Below are 19204 nucleotides of genomic sequence, written 5' to 3'. Positions count from 1 at the left end.
TTAGCATAGCAGTGCACAACCCGAAATCTGAATTTTAGATCGGTCGATTTTTAGCCGACGGGATCTAAATGAAAGTTGTAGTACTCGTAAATACCAACGCGTGGATATAAAGAACGTCGATAATAGAGCTCGTATGCAAAAGTTATGGACGAAGCTTAGTCCCTACTTTTCGAGCGCGGTGAATTCGATACAGTTTTGTAAATACGAGATAGAATGAGAATTAGCCAACGAGGTCTAAATGAGAGTTGAAGATCTCATTAATAGGAACTCAACGGTAAAAAGACAGACAAAAATGGAACTCGTATGCGAAAGTTATGGACGAAGCTTAGTCTCTACTTTTCGAGCGCGGCGAATTCGATATAGTTTTGTAAATCCGATATAGAATGAGAATTAGCCAACGAGGTCTAAATGAAAGTTGAAGATCTCATTAATAGGAACTCAACGGTAAAAAGACATACAAAAACGGAGCTCGTATGCAAAAGTTACGGACGAAGCTTAGAGACTACTTTACTATAAAACTCCTATAAATACAAGGGTGAACTCCTCATATTTTCTTCACACCATAAGCCTCTCTTTCTCTCTCTAACTTCTCTCTAGCCTCCCTAAACCCCTCCCAAGTCTACGGAACCTCCCTAGCACGAGAAGAAATCCCCGGAGCGCCCGACGGCTCCGAGAAGAAAAGCTTTCGGCTTGGAAACGCTGCTCCAGCGAAGCCCGGTTTTTAATAAAAACTCGCTGTAAGTGAGCTACGCCTATACTATATTTAATATAGATTTTATTTAATTATAGTAACATTATTAGGACCTTAAAATAATTATTTGGGCTATTATTATGAGTTATATTGAGTGTTATTTAACGCTTATATAATAGTAATAATAGCTAGACTATTAATTAGTCGTGGTTAACGTTAAAAACTAAACCCTAGTGGTATTGATACTAGGTTTTGTCGAGGAAAATTGTTTTGAGATAACGAAGTGCTGTCTGAGTTCGGAATCACCACCTAATCAAGTGAGTGCATAGTTACTTTCATCTTACACATAGATATGAAGTATTTTATTATAAATTTACGTGCTATGTGTGCATATTGTCTAAATACTTGCTGTCTATGCTGGTGAAAGATTTTTATACATGTTTTAAATGATGTAAACTGTATAAAGTATTTTATATCTACAAGATATGTTGGGTAAAACATGGGTAGATGAATGATGATGGATAAAAGCTGAAATAGAGGAACATTAGTAGTACGGACCTAGTGCCCTATAGGTATACATTGGCAGCAGTGGACCTAGTACCCTATAGATGAGCACTGGCAGCTGCGCCACAACCCGTAGATGATTTAGATCTACGGTAAACGTCCTAGCAGCTGCGCTCCAAGGATAGTATCGGCAGCTGCGCCTAATAAGGAGCCTTATGACCATGACAGTAGTGTTTAAAGGTCAATACCGGCAGAAGCGCCTCATAGAAAATGTCCTAATTCTGGCAGCTGAGCCTAAGTGACAATATTAGCAGCTGCGCTTGACCAATGTGTCATTGGCAACAATGGACTTCATGTTGTTTCCTTAGGATGATCCTTAGGAATGAATGAATGAGAAATAGCTGATTCTTAGGGTAGATCCTTAAGAATAAAGAAGATAATGGGGATGGGTAATTGGGTTGATTGTTTGATTGTTTAAACATAATAATTATATTATTGTGGGTTGAAAACCCTATGTACTCACCAGGTTTCCCAACCTGACCCACTCAGTTTATTTATATCACAGGTGTTGATTTGAACTGACATTACACTGAGAGATTTAAAGAGATGTAGATCACTAGTGTAAATAATTGTAAGTTCTGTTTATGCTTATGTTTCTGTATTAACGATGACATCCCAAACGTTTTAAAATGAAATAAATACGTTTCTTCGAAAATGTTTTAATAACGTATTTACCATGTTTTTCTGGGAACAAATTCCGCAACATTTTTATAAAATGAAGTACTCTGATTTTTATAAAGCATAAACAACATCGGTCTTTTTTGGCCGTGAAAATGGGGATGTCACAGTTGGTATCAGAGCATTAGTTTAAGCGAACTAGGAATATGGATTTATTTCTAGACTTAAACTTAGAATGCTAAGCGATGATTGTGAGGTGTGAGCACTAGCTTATTTTAGGAATTATGCCTAAAATGCTTTTATGTGCTAAATGCTTTATGCCTTATATGCTGTTATTTATTCGGATCTATGGTCTGTTGCCGACCGGATCTGGAAACCTTATATGTTTAGGATTCTAAACGTACGACTACGATATTAGAACTAGCATGTAAACGTTTCAGAGTGATAAGGATGATTTAAACGTCAATCCTAAGTAAAGGTCTAGATTCACCTTATTCGGTGTATAGATCAAGATGGCAAGGACCCGTAGCGGAAACGTGAATGCAAATGAGAATAGGAACCAACCCCTAGTGGTTCAGCAAATACCTGTTGTAGAAGAAGTTGCACCTGAGCCAGTCACGATGGCTAGAGTTCAAGCCATGATTCGGGCTATGCGAACTGAATAAAGGGAAGAAATGAGGAGGATGTCGAATAGGGACGAACCTACTATGCCCAATGAGCAACCCGAGCTGATTCCCGAGCAATCGGAGGAAGGGAACTACAGTCGCCAAGTGAGTCAAGTGGGGACTCAAGATGGCCTGGAGAGGAGAAACGACAAGGATGGGCGAATGTACAAGAATTTCTTGGGTGCGAAACCACCAAGTCTCTCAGGAAGCCCAAAGCCTGTTGAGATTATGGATTGGATCTCCGAGATGGAAATGGTGTTTGAGAGCTGCGACTGTAGCGAGAAACAGAAGAATGTCTTCGCCGTAAGACAACTGAAAACTGGAGTCTTGAGCTGGTGGAAGCTATTGGCAGATACGATGCCACGAGGAGAAGCCTTAAGGATGTCATGGGAAGAGTTCTTGGAACAGTTGAAAATGCAGTACTGCTCGGAGATAGATCTGATAGACCTAAACAACGAGTTTCAGAACCTGAAGAAAGGGAAAATGAGTGTTGATGAGTATGCCACCGCATTCACCAAGAGGATGAAGCTATTCCCCTACTTGGTGCCTTCTAAACTCTCCAAGATTGATAGGTTTGCTAACAGACTGCCCACTGACTTTGGCCCAATGGTCAAAATGGCAACTACCTTGAAAACAGCTGTTAGGGCAGCTAAGAACGTAGAGGCCCAGGTAAGAGAAAATGGTCTAGAAAAAGATAAGTCAGGAGAGAAGCGGAAGTTTGAAGGATCTTCAAGGTCCAAAAAGGAAAGCAAGACTACCCAAAGAGAGAGGGGGCTACAAAGCCATATGTGCCGCCAAAGCAAAAGGCGAGAACATTTCAAATGATTCTTGACGAAGCAGATGACAATGCGAAGATTCAGGAGTTAACACTTGACATCCAAGGATCGAGTTATGGAGTAATCGTGTAGATAGTACCTCGCGATGTAGCCTGTTAGGGGCATAGTTTAGGGTGAACTTGAACACCTATGTAAACATTTTAAGGAATAATATAAAACCTTCGTTTTGATATTTTATGTGTTAAACTGTTATGTGATTTTCTTGTATGGTGACTTGGAAAACTGCGAGACAATACTTGGGACGGGTATGAGTAGGTGTGGATGGTAGTAGAGGCCTATACTACCGGAAGCACAGGACTCACACTTGGATCAAGGAAAGTCACAAGGTTACCAAGAAGCTAGTAATTGATTTCGTTTTATTCAAGTGTGTTGTTACCATCGTTTCGGTAATGACTAAGAAGATTTTTGATATTCCGACCCTAGTGGTCATATCGAATCGAGTCCGACTACGATGAGTATGTTGTGTGGTTCAGAGAACCAAGTTTGATGTAGCGTCCGACTTAAACCAAACGGTTGAAATCAAAGCGATCAATAGAAATATCGCACTCGTTGTTAAAGAAGTTGGTGGCTAGAAATGCCTAATGTTAAAGTGTAATTATATCACATTAGAACATGAAGGAAGGCATAGTCTGTTTTAGAATTTAACTCTAAAAGACCTAAGTCTAAGTGTTGCAACATACGATGATAGGTCATTAGAATATGACACATCGATCTATAGTAGTAATAAAAGAACTTATCTCAAGTCCGTATCCAGCAAGGATCGAGATTGTGACTTGAAGGTCATAATTTGGAGTCTAACCTGAGGTAGAGAGCAGGTGCACGATCGAGTACTCTTACAGTCAATGAGTTTAAGAGATAGAATTGAAGGAATGTAGAAGTTATAATTATTACCTAGGATGAAGAGATGACGTATGGAGTCATTATACGACCCTGTTTCATTGATGATTCCGGGACGTAATCATCCTAAGGGGTAGATAATTGTAACGCCCGCAAATCTGGGCTAGTCAAATTAGAGGCAATAGGGGTCGAAAATGACTTTTCGACAAAAGATTATTTAGAATAAATAATCTTAACCAAGTCGTAGAGTATGTTACAAGGTTTTCGTACATATAAAGAACGCCGAAAACCGAGTTATAACGAAGAAGTTATGACCCGTTGAAGTTTCGCGACGGAACCGGCACGATACCGGGAAACGTAAATAGTGAATTTATGATAGAGCGAGATTTAGCCTTAGCGATCTAAACGAAAGTCGTAGAATATGTTAAACTAAGAACATCAATAAAAAGAACGCCCAAATCTGACTTCGTATGAGGAGGTTATGATTTTTCTAAGATTTAGCATAGCAGTGCACAACCCGAAATCTGAATTTTAGATCGGTCGATTTTTAGCCAACGGGATCTAAATGAAAGTTGTAGTACTCGTAAATACCAACGCGTGGATATAAAGAACGTCGATAATAGAGCTCGTATGCAAAAGTTATGGACGAAGCTTAGTCCCTACTTTTCGAGCGCGGTGAATTCGATACAGTTTTGTAAATACGAGATAGAATGAGAATTAGCCAACGAGGTCTAAATGAGAGTTGAAGATCTCATTAATAGGAACTCAACGGTAAAAAGACAGACAAAAATGGAACTCGTATGCGAAAGTTATGGACGAAGCTTAGTCTCTACTTTTCGAGCGCGGCGAATTCGATATAGTTTTGTAAATCCGAGATAGAATGAGAATTAGCCAACGAGGTCTAAATGAAAGTTGAAGATCTCATTAATAGGAACTCAACGGTAAAAAGACAGACAAAAACGGAGCTCGTATGCAAAAGTTACGGACGAAGCTTAGAGACTACTTTACTATAAAACTCCTATAAATACAAGGGTGAACTCCTCATATTTTCTTCACACCATAAGCCTCTCTTTCTCTCTCTAACTTCTCTCTAGCCTCCCTAAACCCCTCCCAAGTCTACGGAACCTCCCTAGCACGAGAAGAAATCCCCGGAGCGCCCGACGGCTCCGAGAAGAAAAGCTTTCGGCTTGGAAACGCTGCTCCAGCGAAGCCCGGTTTTTAATAAAAACTCGCTGTAAGTGAGCTACGCCTATACTATATTTAATATAGATTTTATTTAATTATAGTAACATTATTAGGACCTTAAAATAATTATTTGGGCTATTATTATGAGTTATATTGAGTGTTATTTAACGCTTATATAATAGTAATAATAGCTAGACTATTAATTAGTCGTGGTTAACGTTAAAAACTAAACCCTAGTGGTATTGATACTAGGTTTTGTCGAGGAAAATTGTTTTGAGATAACGAAGTGCTGTCTGAGTTCGGAATCACCACCTAATCAAGTGAGTGCATAGTTACTTTCATCTTACACATAGATATGAAGTATTTTATTATAAATTTACGTGCTATGTGTGCATATTGTCTAAATACTTGCTGTCTATGCTGGTGAAAGATTTTTATACATGTTTTAAATGATGTAAACTGTATAAAGTATTTTATATCTACAAGATATGTTGGGTAAAACATGGGTAGATGAATGATGATGGATAAAAGCTGAAATAGAGGAACATTAGTAGTACGGACCTAGTGCCCTATAGGTATACATTGGCAGCAGTGGACCTAGTACCCTATAGATGAGCACTGGCAGCTGCGCCACAACCCGTAGATGATTTAGATCTACGGTAAACGTCCTAGCAGCTGCGCTCCAAGGATAGTATCGGCAGCTGCGCCTAATAAGGAGCCTTATGACCATGACAGTAGTGTTTAAAGGTCAATACCGGCAGAAGCGCCTCATAGAAAATGTCCTAATTCTGGCAGCTGAGCCTAAGTGACAATATTAGCAGCTGCACTTGACCAATGTGTCATTGGCAACAATGGACTTCATGTTGTTTCCTTAGGATGATCCTTAGGAATGAATGAATGAGAAATAGCTGATTCTTAGGGTAGATCCTTAAGAATAAAGAAGATAATGGGGATGGGTAATTGGGTTGATTGTTTGATTGTTTAAACATAATAATTATATTATTGTGGGTTGAAAACCCTATGTACTCACCAGGTTTCCCAACCTGACCCACTCAGTTTATTTATATCACAGGTGTTGATATGAACTGACATTACACTGAGAGATTTAAAGAGATGTAGATCACTAGTGTAAATAATTGTAAGTTCTGTTTATGCTTATGTTTCTGTATTAACGATGACATCCCAAACGTTTTAAAATGAAATAAATACGTTTCTTCGAAAATGTTTTAATAACGTATTTACCATGTTTTTCTGGGAACAAATTCCGCAACATTTTTATAAAATGAAGTACTCTGATTTTTATAAAGCATAAACAACATCGGTCTTTTTTGGCCGTGAAAATGGGGATGTCACACCATAAAGCCGGAACCTTTAAGCCTTTGCATGGCCTTAAAGGCCCCTACACTCCCAAGCACCTTTCGTTTTTCCTCAAAAGATCTAGATCTCATGCATGGCTCAATAATCTCATCCAAGATCACATTTTTATGAACATACAACTCTCATAGCTCTGAAATATGGAAGATCTAGGTCAATGGAGACCAGTTGCCCATAAAGTCTCCACCTTGGGACCAAAAACCCTAGAAATGGGTCCATAAAGCATAAAACAAGAAAGGCTAGGAAAGCTAGGAGCTTTTTACCTCTAAAAGAAGCTCCACCCTCTGAAGAACTCAGATCCAGACTTGTACTCCATTTTCTAGCCTCCACAAAGACCTTATCTTCTTCTTCTCCATCATACAAAGACTCTTCCTAGCTCAAAACACTCATACATCACTATGAAATGATGAAGATGCTCTCTTAGGGTTTCTCTCTATGAAATGGTGGCTGAGGATAAGGCCATAGCCTTCCGTAAATAGGGATCGAGTCTAATTTAGGGTTTTGAGTCTAGACCCGCTACGCCCAACATTGCTCAAGGTACGCCCAACGTACCGGGAGGAGTCAGCGTCCAAAACACGCCCTTGAGTATGCACAACGTACTCCTTAGTACACCCAACGTACTCAATTTCCTTGATTCACATTTAAGGGCTATCTTGACAACTCGGAAGAGAACAAGGGTTTAAGGGATGTTCCTGAATTTCGGGATGTTACAAGTCTCCCCCACTTGAAATAGATTTCGTCCTCGAAATCGCTCCTTACTAAAACATAGAACGTGACCAACAAACCACGACACACTACCGAAGGTCCTCATACCATACAACAATCACTTTTCAACAACACGCTTCCCCACCAGGGACTCTCATTCGAGAAGGGGAAGACCCAGCTGCCGCTGCGGTACTCGATCTGACTCATCAGAACTGGAACCCTAACGGTCTATTTCCTTGCTAGACCACCCTCGGAAAAACATCATGTTAATCTCCCATCGGTTAACAAATTCTATGAACTCTCTATCCACCCTGTTTCTTTAATTGATCCCGGTCAAACTCAAGAGAAATTGCAAGATCATAACCCATCGATGATCCACCGCCTGAACAACTACTATAACTTATCGAAAGAAATGAATCTAAAAAATCTGACCTCCAACCCAGGAAGACCGCACTCCCTTGTTAGTGTCCTCTGACTTCCATAAACATAAGCCCCAACTTCCTCTCAGATTTCCCTTCCAATACCGAGCACCAGGTCAGCTCCTGACCTAAAAGATGAACCTCCAAGGTTACTTATTGCAAACCAACACGTCTGATTGACTCCCTTCTCACGATGACTATCCCGGCTCATTGCGACACACAGTCACGAATTTCGCTTTATCCCAAGCGAGTGCTGCAACCCATCTGGAATCGTCTCGCGTCCGACCCTTGGTCATCATCCACCCTCCGGTCTCATGCGCCCTGCGAGAATCGCCATACCAATGATACTGACCCACTCCGGTCAATGAAATCAGATGAAGATAAATATTCCCCACACTAATACCCATAAAGATGAAACCTCATCTTACCTACTCAAAAAATGAACGAATCCAGACTCAAACTCGAGAGGCTGATTCAACAGCAGGCTTGGAACCACTCAATTCTAACCTGACACTCAACTCATGACCCAAGATTCGCAAATTTAAGCACACACCTTCTCCCAATCCCTTCTGATTACAAAAATCCCCACCCAACCTGGGGTATATCAATTCCAAACTGACACGGAGACCTTCGTCTTGCCCCTAGTTCGGCAACCGGACTCCCAAAGACTCAAACAGTAAGGTTACCGAAGCCTAAATACTCCCTTGCACCATACTCCGATTAGCAAATACTACGGCTCCCCGTAGCATCGCAACACCCTCTCGATGACTAGTGAGTACTACGGCTCCCCGTAGCATCACAACACCCTCTTGCTGACTAGTGAGTACTACGGCTCCCCGTAGCATCACAACACCCTCTCGCTGACTAGTGAGTACTACGGCTCCCCGTAGCATCACGACACCCTCTCGCTGACTAGTGAGTACTACGGCTCCCCGTAGCATCACCACACCCTCTCGCTGACTAGTAAGTACTACGGCTCCCCGTAGCATCACAACACCCTCTCGCTGACTAGTGAGTACTACGGCTCCCCGTAGCATCATGAATCTGGTGCAACTCTGCAGGTAGCTCCAAGTGATATGCTACCCTGCCCACCCTCGCGATCACTCTAAGCGGCCCAATATATCGAGGCCCCAGCTTGCCCCTCTTCCTGTATCGGATCACTCCTTTCCAAGGAGATACCTTCAGAAGCACAAAATCACCGACCTGGAACTCGAGCTCGAATCGTTGTCTATCCACATAACTCTTATGGAGACCCTGAGTGGTCAACAACCTCTGTCTGACCTGTTGTATCTTCTCTGTCATCTGAAGCACTATCTCTGTACTACCCATCACACGTTGCCCTACCTCACCCCAGCAAATGGGGGTCCAACACCTCCTCCCATACAACAGCACAAAGGGTGGCATATCAATGCTCGAGTGATGGCTGTTGTTATAGGAAAACTCAGCCAAGGCAAATACGGGTCCCAACTCCCGCCGAAATTCGGTACACATGCCCGAAGCATGTCCTCGAGCGTCTGAATCGTCCGTTCACTCTGTCCGTCAGTCTGTGGGTGGTATGCGGTACTAAAATGCAGCCTCGTACCCAATTCCTCATGAAATTTCTTCCAAAATCTGGAAGTGAAACGCACATCTCGATCTGAGACAATCGAGACTGGTACTCCATGCTGCGATACCACCTCCCTCACGTACAACTCTGCCAATTAGTCTGGAAATAACAAACTTTTATTCCTCATCATACTCGACTCTTCAACCCACGCTCCGTTACGTCTCTTATCAGAAGAGCAGAACTCACATGTCTACCCTATATACCCATCAAAGACAATAAGGGTCACCGCCCTGATATACTCCTCTTGATCGCCCCACGCTGACCACCTGTTCAAGCTGTATCTTTACCTCGAGACAGACCTACTTCCATATACTCTGTTTGCAGATTACCATCCATTCAATCTCACAGGGCTCACCCCCAAAACTCAAAACCGAAATCTCAGCACCTCTTACGTCTCCCACAGGAAACAAAAATAGCACCACTCGGGTCAAGGAAGTGACCTCTCCACTATCGTCCGGTCACCTAGCCCAGGCCATATTCTTCCATAACGCACCATCCCTAATCATCCCTGAATCTTGTGACTCTAACTGGCATATCACCCACAATCCCTCGGAGCTCACTCGATTTCCCATTACAAGGGATGCTCCAATAAAATTGTTCATCATGGCCTTCTGGCCCCATACTCATTCACCTCTGATCTCTGCATAGACAATCCCCACGGAATAACCAATGAAAACCAGAAACACTAACCGCCACCAGTCATGACCCTCGGACCGGGTGACCCCCTCTCAATCTGTTACAACTTATGGTACTTGAACCACGACGTCACTTCTCAATCCGCTACTTATCATGGTACTCGAACCAGGATATCGCCTCTTGTGGCTTTCGGATCATGTCCTATCGAACCTTGGTGACTTCGTGTTGCTAAGCTCCCGGTACAACAACAAGTCACCCCCTCGTGGCCTAGCGGTTGCGACAGCTCCGATGGCTGCAGCAGTAGCATCTTCCGAATCAGCAGTGTATCGCTCATCAACGTCTCAATCAACGTGGTCTCGATAGACCCAAACATCTCGTATATGACCTCACATATGGTCGCGGCTACCTTATCACGAATCATCCTACGAATCTCGTCATTGCCAACTCCGCTGCTCTCTGGAGTGTGACGTGCGCTCACCAAGATGTCTCTGAAATATAACAAAAAGATACCAGAGACTCAATCGAGTATACTCGCACTTGATCACCCAACCCTACTTGTTCCTTGGTACCCTAAGGAATCTTACTTAGACTGCTCACTGATCCGGTGTCTTCAGTAGTACGGCCCTATACTACCGACCACACCGCATCAACATTCACCCCAAGTCCTCCTCCTTGGATCCCAGATCACAAGTACTCTATATCTCGTTAGCATAGGCTACCCTTTGGTAGACCTCTCATAGCTCCTCACTGCTACCAACTCGCTCTCAAGAATCTCACAACAAAAGAAATCTTCCTAGGCTAAGGCATCACAATCAGGCCACTCTAGTCCTAATATGAGTACTTGGCCTACTCTAGCATGCATAACATATCACATGATATCTCATAACACATAATGTAAGGGTATTTTGGGAAATCACCGTTCAGGCGCTGGCTGATCGTACACACTGCTCCGTTCTGCCTTTCTCAAAATCTTTACTCTCTTTGAAAAAAATTGTTTATTTTATGAAAAAGCTTCCTCAAATCCTCAGTTTGAGTTCAGATACGCCCGAAGGTATATCCGAATCCCTCAAACCAAGGTTCTGATACCAACTTGTAACGACATAATTCCAAACAATTTTTCACATTTTTAAAACATATCTCCATTCATTAATATTATAAAATCTCGTTGTTCACATGTTAATTCATAACTACAGCCCAAGATCATAATGTATAAAATCTCCTCATGTGTGTGTACTGATCATGTCGGCGCCTTCCAGCGATCCTCACCGGTACCTGAAACACATAACACAACAACTGTAAGCATCAATGCTTGGTGAGTTCCCCAAAATACCGCATATAACACATATGCCACTCGAGGCTATAGTATGACCCTCCGGTCGATGTGTCTCAGCGGGACCCTCCGGTCCCGTAGCTTGTTGGACCCTCTGGTCTGGTCATAGCTCGTTGGGCCCTCTAGTTCGGTCTAAATCGTTGGACCCTCTGGTCCGGTCTATATCATTGGACCCTCCGGTCCAGTCTATACAATCATATAACATACATATATCACGTATCACATAAAATCATTCATAGCACATAATCTCATACATAGCACATAGGACCCTCCGGTCAACACATGAATACCACTCTAGGTAACATATAGTGAGAAGACTCACCTCGGATGAAGAACGGCTCCTATAGTCACTGCTGCTACGCACTGGACTCCAACTTTGTGCCAAACCCACAATAAATCTCAATTAGGAGCCAAGCCCAACCTCTCCCTTATTGGGTCTAAAGATAGACCACCTAGCAGTCCAATAACACTCTAAACCCCTTTGGGCCCACTAAAGCCCAATAATAAATGGGTCCTCATACATCCCAACTCCCAACCAAAAAGGCAAGATGAAAACAAAGGCCCCAAAGCACATATATACATTCCGCTGGCCCAAGACCTTATGCATGAAGCCCAAGCTCCAAGCCCAACACTCAAGGCCCAAAACATCACCTAGCCCAAAAGCCCACAGAGGGGTTATACGGGGTGTACCTCCTTTGGTACACTCAGCGTACTCAATCACGCACAAATCTGATCGAGGACCTTAGCCCAATACGTGGGGCGTACTAGGATTATGCTGGGCGTACTCTCATATTTGCATAAATCAATTTCTGGGTCTTAACCCGTTAAGACATTAACTCATCTCTTGGATCTGGACTCCCTAACAGTCCCTATACCATAAAGTCGGAACCTTTAAGCCTTTGCATGGCTGCAAAGGCCCCTTCACTCACAAGCACCTTTCCTTTTTCCTCAAAAGATCTAGATCTCATGCATGGCTGAATAATCTCATCCAAGATCACATTTTTATGAACATACAACTCTCATAGCTCTGAAATATGGAAGATCTAGGTCAATGGAGACCATTTGCCCATAAAGTCTCCACCTTGGGACCAAAAACCCTAGAAATGGGTCCATAAAGCATAAAACAAGAAAGGTTAGGAAAGCTAGGAGCTTTTTACCTCTAGAAGAAGCTCCACCCTCTGAAGAACTTAGATCCAGACTTGTACTCCATCTTCTAGCCTCCACAAAGACCTTCTCTTCTTCTTCTCCATCATACAAAGATTCTTCCTAGCTCAAAACACTCATACATCACTATGGAACGATGAAGATGCTCTCTTAGGGTTTCTCTCTATGAAATGGTGGCTGTGGATAAGGCCATAGCCTTCCTTAAATAGGGATCGAGTCTAATTTAGGTTATTGAGTTTGGACCCGCTACGCCCAGCGTACCAGGAGGAGTCCGCGTCCAAAACACGCCCTTGAGTACGCGCAGCGTACTCCTTAGTACGCCCAGCGTACTCGATTTCCTTGATTCACATTTAAGGGCTATCTTGACAACTCGGAAGAGAAGAAGGGTTTAAGGGATGTTCCTGAATTTCGGGATGTTACAAATGCGAAGAACAAACCCCCCTTATTTTGACAAGATCTATCCAAAAACACAAAAATCCCTTCAAAATAAGATCAAATAAGCTCCAGATCTGAAAAAAATTGATTGATACAATCCAAGCTCTGATACCACTTGTAAGTCCCCAAATTTGCTTGTGTATCAATTAGATCCAATTGATGGTTCAGAATCCCAATCAATTGGATGATATCAGATCAAAATAGAAGAGAAGGAGAAGAAGAAGATGATGAATCTATGATGTATTGAATGAATATGATTGATGCTCCTTACAATAGATTCACATACACACACACACACACTTCTTCTCTCTAGTTTCTCTCTCTACAATATGCTCTCCTTCTCTAGCCCCTCTATCCGTTTCCTCTCCTCACCCTTACTTCTATATATATGGACCTAAGGCCAAGCCGAAATACAAATAATCCAATGCTAGACCGAAAACAAATGGGTTTTCGGTCCAAGATACAATTAATCCTATACTATTTTTGGCCCAAATAATTAAAACAATAAATGCTTAGAAAAGCAAAGTATAAACCATATTTTTGACGCAACAACTAGTTCTAATATCATACTCGTACGCTTAGAATCCTAAACACATAAGGTTTCCGGATCTGGTCGGCAACAGACCATAGATCCGAACAAATAATAGCACATAAGGAAATCATAAAGCACTTAGCACATAAAAGCATTTTAGTCATCTTTCCTAAAATAAACTAGTGCTCATGTCAAAAATATGGAAGACACACATCTCACGATCATCGCTTAGAATTCTAAGTTTAAGTCTACAAATCCTACAAATTCCTAGTTCGCTTAAACTAATGCTCTAATACCAACTTGGAAATCCCCATTTGTACGGCCAGAAAAGACTGATTTTGTTTATACTTTTTAATAAAAATCAGAGTAACTTCTTAACAAAAGTATTGCAGAATTTGTTCCCAAAACAAAATATGATATAAATTTTATCAAAGCATTTCTTAAAGAAATGTATTTCCATTACATTAGAAAAACTCGGGATGTCAATCATTGATACAAACCATAAGCATAAACTAAAAGAAATAAACGTTTTAGGCCACAAAACATTATTTGGCCTCAAATCCGTAATCTCTCGTCAAATGATCTAACTATGCTTTTGCCACTACCTGTAATACAAGAAACTGAGTGGGTTAGGCTGAGGAGCCTGGTGAGCATATAGGGTTTTCAACCCACACTAATAAGTTCATTATTTATTTTCATCAAATCACTAACCCGATTACCTGTTCCCGTTATCCTCACTTTACGTCCCTAAAGCATCTATTATAAGGGTCCTATCCTAAGGAATTTCATTGGGATGGGCACTACTGCTAAGGGGATTCCTCAGCCATATGTGTCTATAAGGCAACCATGGGTGGGGGGGGGGGGGATGGAGTACATCTTCAAAATCACCTACAGGTTACGAGCCTGCTAGCGTTCCACTGGACTGTCTAGAAAAGTCCGTAGTCGTCATTTATACTCCGCTAGATGATTGGATCATCTTAAACATCGAGGCCTCTCATCCTTTTAACACACATAATCTATTTCATCTACCTATTATTCTACCCAACATGTTTGTAGATATAAATACATACACACTCCAGATCTGAAAAAAAAAAAAACAATGTTTACATCTTTCATCCAGCATAACTTTCAAAGCATAAAATATTTATGTAGTCTAGATCTGAAAAATAGTGTTTACATCTTTCATCCAACATAAATTTCAAAGCATAAAATACATATATGGTATAGATCTGAAGAACAAGTTCAGATCTGAAGGAAAAAGTTCAGATCTTTCATCCAACATAGATCTCAAAGTATATAATTTAGATCTAAAGAAAAAGTTTAGATCTATGATGAGAAAGTGTAGATCTAAAGGAAAAAGTTTCAGATATGAAAGAAAGAAGTATAAATTTTCTCATCCAACAAACATCTCAGGTGAACAGATAACATATATATACACGTAGCACATAATTTATATAAAATACTTCATATCTATGTGTAAGATGAAAGTGACTATACGTTCACCTGATACGGCATGATTCGGACAACACCTCGCTTTTAAAAATAATCTTCTTTGACGAAACCGGGAAGTTTGCTTGAAAACCGGGCTCTGTGCCGGCAGAGTTTCAGACCGAAAAACTCTTTTTCTCAGAGACTCCGGGAGCCTTGGGGTTTCCTTCGGATGCTAGGGGGTTTACCTAGGCTTATGAGGGTGTTTGGGTGAGTTAGAGAGAAGATAGAGAGAGAAAGAGTTGAGGAATTGAGCAAAAATTTCGGCAGCCCTTGCAGCCTTTTATAGGCACGAGCCTCCTCGGAACGCTGAGCATACCCTCGGTGGTACGCTGCGTGTAGGGGCAGGTGTGTCGCTTTGGGTGGGGTGAGGTGGCCGTCTACGGAACTGCAGAAAAAGTCAATACGCGGGGCGTAGGATCCTCGTACGCGAGGCGTCCAAAGTCTACGTTGGGCGTAGCCTCGCATCCAGCTTCACAATTTAGACACTCGACTTCTAAAATTCATAACTCTTGCATAGAGCTACGTTTTCGATGTTCTTTATATCCACGCGTAGGTGAGACCGTACTCTAAAACTTTCGTTTAGATAGCTAAGGTTAAAAGTCGATCTATCGTAAATTCACTTTTTACGTCTCCCGGTTGCGTGTCGGCTCCCTCGCGAAACTTCGACGGGTCATAACTTCTTCGTTATAACTCGGATTTCGGCATGCTATATATCCCCAAAATCCTTTTTTCGACCACTACAACATTATGTAAAGATATCTAGCCGATCCCGCACTTTAATTTTGATGCTTATTTTTATTCTGTATTAATTATACCTTTATAATTAAGTATAAAACACATAAATTCACATAATTCACATAATACTCAAATATTTCATCTTTATTATTTCAAAAGAGTTACAATAGTTGACCTAGACTATTACATCATCTAATAATGCTTAGCCCCGAAACGCGGGTGCTACATCTCGACATATACCATTCGGGGGACACTGGCCATGAATGCAGCTTCATCTGTGTAGGTCCTCTGCCCAATGTGGTGTCGGATCCTATAGTGCTACACCTATCAGAAAAATCTCGGGTCTACGAAAGGGAGTTATCCTCTTACGAGGAGTGTGCATCCATAATGGACCACTTGGATGGCGGTATACTTGAAAGCTCGTCTCGGCTATAGGATCGTGCAGGCCACGAACAACAAAACGTGGGCCGCTGACCTCAGAATCAGCTTCGGAGTCCTCCTCCATCAAGTACTCATCATCACCTTGACCCACCTTCGGGTCCTCCTCAGCGGCTGGTGCGTCAGCCTCGACCTGCTCCTCGGGCTCCTCTTCGATCCATCCACCATTCCCATTATTGGGAAAGTAAGGATCTCCTGGTAGGTGAAATTCGGCCATGTCGACTGTGCAAAAATAGAGGTATAAGAGGCAAATAAGGAGTCTAGGTGTATGGTTCTATAGTATCATAAAATACTCCTATGGTATTTTTAAAGTTTATGTTTGGTTCTAGAGTTTCTTTGTATGAGGTGTTGGTAAGTTTTTTTTGACTTGTTGTTCACTACGACTATTCCCAAGCACATGTTAGTCATATCTCGGACAAATATAGTTGATTAGGCTCTATCTATCCTAGATCTGATTACATAATTACCTAGGCCTATTCGTAGTCTTCAACTTATCTTATTACTTTTGTATTGTTCTTGTTATGACACCGTTCTAGTATGTATGTATGTACTTATACTTTATAAAAATATCATTATATTTTAAAAGTACACTTGTACGAAACGTTTTAGTCAGAGAGTTTTAGTCCCATTGTATTTATAGTTGTATATCTTACATGGTTTGATATACTTACTTCACTATAAACAATGCTCTGATACCAAATCTGTCACACCCCCAAATCAGGATGGCGGAAACGTTTGGGGGTGGATGACTTCATGAACAGTATCACAACATAATGTACAATAGTGATCAAAGCAAACACAACCATCATAAATATAATTAAAATGTTACATTGTTTCCAAGTATTGTATGTTTCAAAAAGAATTACGTTATGATGAAAAAATGAATAGTACGACGTCGTAACGTCCTATCCTCAAAAGCCTTGTGACTACCTATTTAACGGTTTCCTGAGAATACTATAGTTTTAAAAAATGTCAACAATTAAGCTGGTGAGTTCATAAGAGTTTTGTATGGGAAAAATCTATAATTCTTTCATTGTAAAATGATAGTGTTTGTTCCCAGAAAATCCAATATTTCCTTAAAAATGAGTTGTAGTCTTAAAAACCCTAAAAGCAAAAATGTTTTAAGTATTTCTATACTTAAAATATATTGCGTAGTTTTATTCTTATATAAAACCATTTGAACGCATGTTACCTCGTAAACTAAATGTATCGTTGATTCCCCATGTGACTTATTACAACCATGTTAAAACCGAAGTTGGTCTGTTGCGACATTCTTCAAGCGTCGGAATGTTAGATGTTTGTCATCTCAGACATGCCGGTCTAGCTGTAACTAGCAGCTTAGGTGCGGGATTATCAGTCCCCTATAGATCTATACACAAGTATCATGCTCTCTTACCGAGATTTTGGATATAATTCAGGACTTTAGTGTGTACTCTAGTAGGTATGGTGAAGACTTTGTCTCACATAATTATTTCAATGTGTTCACGTTTTGTTGTAATGAAAACCCTTGTATGTGTAAATATCATTTTTCCATGGTATTAATATAGTGTGTAATAATTATATACTTTTATATAATTATTCGTCTTGTCCCAAAATGTTATAATAGTGTTAATGACCCATAAACTACACATATTATAGTTTATTATAAATATTTCGTCGTACCTATATATACATATGTATATAGGTTAACATGTTTAGATGTTCCTAAATTACATATTTTATACATTAACACAAGTATATGAACTTTTAGTATGATAAAGTCAGTTTTCTAGTTTTTGATTTTCTTTATGTCACCAAGCGGTAAATATTGAATTATAAACTTTGTAATTCAATATATGAACTTTTATAAAAGTTGGTGATTTTTATAAAAAGTGTGGTAAAAATGATGTGTAATTACTTAATTTGAATCATATAAATTCAAATTATTATAAAAATCATTATCATAAAAAATAATAACACATCACACGAAAGTTAGGATGATTCCTAATTCTTTTCGTTAAAGTTTGCGTGTTTAAGTCGGGTAAAGAATTTGTCGCATTTGGTGACGAATTCACCAAAAATCTGAATATGTAACCTTTTCCATGAATTTTGTCATGTAGTATAAAGTTTATGAACTCAACTACATTGTGTTATTAATATTATTTATACCTAAATAATATATTATTGAATTATCAAATTATGTCGCTAACCCTAATTAGGGTTTATATTCAATAATTGGTAACAAGAGAGGTACTTTGTATTATAACTTGCCAATAGTACATCAGAAACATTAGGGAATATCATGTTTCTCCTAAAATTCTAATACGAGTTGAGTTGACTTGGTTGACTTTCTTTGACCAAAATTGATGGTTGTCACAATAAGTTTCAAAAAAAAATAAATCCCCTCCTTTTGATTAAATCCTTTAGCAACTAGACTGACTTTATGTATTTCTATAGCTCCATTACTACCATATTTTATCTTGTAAACCCATCTACATCCTACAGTGTTCTTGTGTGGTGGTAGGGGTACAATTGTCTAAGTATTATTTTCTTTCATTGCATCCAATTCTGATTGCATTTCTTTGCACCATTCTGCATGTTTTGAGGATTCTTTATAATGTTTGGGCTGAAAATGAGAAGAATTATTCATGTAAAATTCTATATTTGGCTAAAACATTCTCATAAGACAAATATTTGTCTATGGAATAAGGAGCTTTGGATATAGAAGAAGTATTAGCAAGATTGCAATGATAGTCGCTTAAGTATAATGGTGGATTATGGGATCTAACAGGTCCGGTAGGAATTGGATTTGGCGAAGGAGGATGAACAAAGTTATAAGAATTATCTTCTAGGGACAAATTTTGGCCAGGGGTAGGAATGCCCAAATTTTAGGCAACGGGTATAACTGTTTGAGAAAAAGGATCAGTAGAATCTGAGTTATTAGGATCATGAAATGGGAAGATC

Source organism: Lactuca serriola, chromosome 7 (assembly GCF_051521515.1).
Source record: "Lactuca serriola cultivar US96UC23 chromosome 7, Lser_US96UC23_V15, whole genome shotgun sequence".
In the NCBI taxonomy this organism is placed as follows: domain Eukaryota; kingdom Viridiplantae; phylum Streptophyta; class Magnoliopsida; order Asterales; family Asteraceae; genus Lactuca; species Lactuca serriola.
This window is presented reverse-complemented; position numbering follows the sequence as displayed.